This window comes from Pan paniscus, chromosome 8 (assembly GCF_029289425.2).
Source record: "Pan paniscus chromosome 8, NHGRI_mPanPan1-v2.0_pri, whole genome shotgun sequence".
NCBI classification, from domain to species: Eukaryota; Metazoa; Chordata; class Mammalia; order Primates; family Hominidae; genus Pan; species Pan paniscus.
Window position 1 is genome coordinate 101853318 of NC_073257.2, and position 4016 is coordinate 101857333.

The 4016-nt window shown below is 38.6% G+C and overlaps 1 long non-coding RNA gene across 1 annotated transcript; it reads right to left on the bottom strand.

Annotated features, from left to right (window-relative positions):
* Nucleotides 1–212: 212 nt before the first annotated feature.
* On the bottom strand, nucleotides 213–2672 carry LOC134731143 (uncharacterized). The gene is made up of 2 exons (XR_010113266.1): nucleotides 2097–2672; nucleotides 213–346 (listed from the first exon to the last, which is right to left on the bottom strand). It is a non-coding gene; the product is annotated as an uncharacterized LOC134731143 (long non-coding RNA).
* Between the last annotated feature and the right edge of the window lie 1344 nt (nucleotides 2673–4016).

The window sequence follows — 4016 nt, forward strand, 5'->3', positions numbered from 1 at the left end:
GCTGGTTTTCTTTCTGGTAGTATGCCTTCATTTTGAAAGAGTGCATCTTTCAGAAGGCTCTGATATAGCATGTCTGGAGGTAAATATGAGGCCTTGCATGTGAGATAAATGTTTCAATCTACTCTCATAATTGGTTGTATAGAGGAAGAGTAATCATTTTCTTCAACAGTAAGTTCTTAGTTGAAATGAACTTCTGTAATACAAGACAGATCAACAAGAGAAAAACAGAAGTTTATTAACATGTGTATTTCATACATACACCGGAGACACCCAGGGAATGAGTAGTTCTCAGAATTGGCTTTGAATTCTGGCTGATATAGCATCTTCAATAATGAACAGCAAATTTCTGGAGAGGTAAAGGAAAAGAACTTTAGGAGTGGCAACTTGTGGGAAGGCAAATGCATAGCAAATAAAGGCTAGCTAGTAATGTTTGTTAATGGAGATTCCCCTGGTATCATCTCCAGGTGGTAACAGTTTAAAGTTGTCTTATGTAGTTATCTTTTGGTGTCCCTGGTAGAAGGGAGGCAGAATACTTTTAGTTTTTGTATGTCCTGCTTTTAGGCAACTAGAGGGATGGCAGGGAACTTCTCTGCATCTGCTTCTTCTTAATTACCTGCAGCTCAATAATCCTTTATATTTTGGAGTAGCACAACAGATAGTTTGGCTGGATATAGAATTATGGGTTGAAAATTATTCACCTCCTAGATTTTTTAAAACTGTGTACATCATATATGTTCATTGTAAAGAACGAAAAACATATAGAAAGAAGAAAATTAACTAAGCCTGAATGCTGCACCCTAAATTAACCATCAATATTCTGGGATCCTTATCGATAAGGGGGTCAAATAGTCTGTTTGGAGTGTACCCTGTCACTTGCTCCCTGGTTTTCAGAACAGTCTTACTGCCTTTAGGGCGACTCTGGTCCTAAAGTCCAGAGCTTTGCTGAATTGACACCTCTGGAGAATAAACCAGTTTACTGCCAGTGGGGAGTGGATATGGACTGCTAAGTATTGAGACTTCCAGTTAGTTCCCCTATTTTTCATCTTACCTGTTCCACCATCGGGCACATGCCACCTCCAATTCAGGGCTTTTGGGGGATTTGCAGCGGAAACTACTCTGTTTATATTTCTGCCACTGCTGGCTTAGGTTTTCGCTTTCTCATCTTTGCTAAAAACTACTAATAAAACATCTGCATTGTTGCTTCCAAAATTGTATTGCTGTTGTCTCTTTGCCACTTCTATTCATTCTGTGGTTTGACCTTTTAAATTAATATCTTTAGGATCCTTATAGTGAGCTATAGGAGGGAGTAAAGGTATATGTCCATGTTCATTTTTTGATGATTAGTGGGAAGTGTCTCATAACATTCTTGTATACATTTATTTTTTATTTTTTTGAGATGGAGTCTGACTGTCACCCAGGCTGGAGTGCAGTGGCCTAATCTCTGCTCACTGCAACCTCTGCCTCCTGGGTGCAGGCAATTCTCATCCCTCAGTCTCCTGAGTAGCTAGAATTACATGGACACCACCCTGCCCAGCTAATTTTTGTATCTTTAGTAGAGATGTGTTTCTCCATGTTGGCCAGGCTTGTCTCAAACTCCTGACCTCATATACCTTGACCTCCCAACATGCTGGGACTACAGGCTTGAGCCACCATGCCTGGCCTTATATACATTTTTATACACTATTTTAGTGCTCTAGAATCCTTAGGGCAAAGTAACTATGTGTGTGGTATGTCTGTGTTAAGGATAAGATGGTATCAGCCCTAGAGTCTGATGCATAGTTGAGCCTTAATTTTATGCTATTACTATATTTATTTAATCAAAAACTTATCTTCCTTACTCCTTTTCCTCACATATAAGTAGCTTAAGTTTTAAAACATATTCTTTCTTCACACAATGACATTAAATCTATGTCAAAACAATTACCTTTCCAGGAACAAATAGAACCTGTCTTGCTTGGAACTTAAAAATAATTTTTCAAAATCCAGCAGAACATCTCTCCTTTTTGTAAAGCATGATTATGTCCTACCTACACACATTAGGAGAAACTATACCTTAAAAATATAGAAAATTTATGTTGGGGTGTGGTGATTCATACCTGTAATCCCAGCACTTTGGGAGGCCTAGGCGGGCAGATCACTTGAGGCCAGGAGTTCAAGATCCACTGACTAACATGATGAAACCCCATCTCTACCAAAAATACAAAAATTAGCTGGGCGTGGTGGCACATGCCTGTAATCCTAGCTACTTGGGAGGCTGAGGCATGAGAATCACTTGAATCTGGGAGGTGGAGGTTGCAGTGAGCCAAGATCATGCCATTGTACTCTAGCCTGGGTGATAGAGCAAGACTGTATCTCAAAAAAAAAAAAAGAAACAAACAACAACAACAACAACAAAAAAAAAAACAAAAAAACTGTATATATAGAAATTTAAAATATAAAAATTTATCATAGCTGTAGACATAAAAGTTATAAAAATAAATCTACAATCATTTCAGTTTTTATTAACTCATTTACTTCTGATACTAATTAAAAATCTCTCATATAAGTCCATTTATAAGTCTAAATAGAATAAACAAATGTTAAGTATCAATAATATTTAATTTTTTTTTTTATTCCAGACTCTGTTGGGTACAAGTGACACAGAAAGTCATCTCAAACTAGCTGAAACACAAAAGGTAATTTATTTGTTTCAATACCTGGAAATTCCAAGAGTTTTTTTTAGCTCTAGTTATAGCTGGATCAAGATGAGTGTCAAATGATATAATGATATTGTCAGTGTTTGAGTGTCTTATCTATCTATCATGTGTCTATCCATACATATCTATACCTACATATATACATATATCACACACGTTTTATAAAAATTTTATCATGTCGACAATAATATTTAAACAAATACCCGAATAAATATTAATCATTGAGTTTTCTCAGAAGGCTAAATCACTCACAAACAAAATGGAACATTTTTATATTTTTATAATTTCCTTCTGGTACTGTGGATCACAGCCACAGAAGGAAATCAGTCTAGTAATGTTATAGATAGGACATTCACTGGTCCCAATCTGATTTACATTTTCTTATGGACATTTGTGAATTTTTAGGTCTGCTTAGCATCTAAAATCCAGTGTATGTTTGGAATCTTTTTCAACATTATTAGCCATAGTGTGAAGGAGAGACTGCCTCACCCAATGGGAGATGAAAATGCCAAACTCTTGCTTGCGTAGACTCCCTTGGAGCTAGGACATGACCAAGTGAGGTACATTCCACTAATCAGATTCAGCCATGGAAGCAGGAACCAGTAACTCAAAGAAGCAGGAACTGAGAGCCTCCATTCAGACTGAATTCCTAGTGCAGCTGTGGCAGCAGAGCTAGAGGCAGTGTCACAGTGTAGTAGTGGAGGGGTTGGTGGTTCAGGCTGTAGAGACTTTTGCTTGTCAGTGTTGGTAGGGATGTCAACATCAGGTGAGCTGTGTCATGTCTTGGTGAGCCTGTGTTTCATAGAACCTGGCTCTTCATACATGCTGGCAATGTAATCCACCCAATATCATTATCACAAACACCTTTCCCATTGAAATTAATCTGAGTTGGTTTCTGTTGCTTGAAGCTGATGAATGGATGACCTTCTCTTCCACTATGTCATCTCCTTTAGTTATGTATTTATTAACTTAAATCTCATATTACTCTCTTTGGCCTCTGCTACCTGAATCTTCTGGTATCAGGTGAAGAGGGAGTCTGGGAGGCAGAGAACTGGAAGTAAGGCCATACTGGGCCTGGGAGGCAGAGAGAGTCCTACTGGAGGGCCCTCAGAAAGTGAATTCAGCAGGCACCAGCCTCCAGCCACAGGGTCCTATGCCCACACTTGCTTCCACAAGCCTGGTCCAGGCCACCATCACGTCGCCTGGACCATGGCCGTATTTCCTAGGGTCTGCCTACTTCTGTCCTTGTCCCTGTAAACACTTTATCAAACACAGGGATATTGTTAAAACATAATCAGATCATGTCAATTCTCTGTGAAA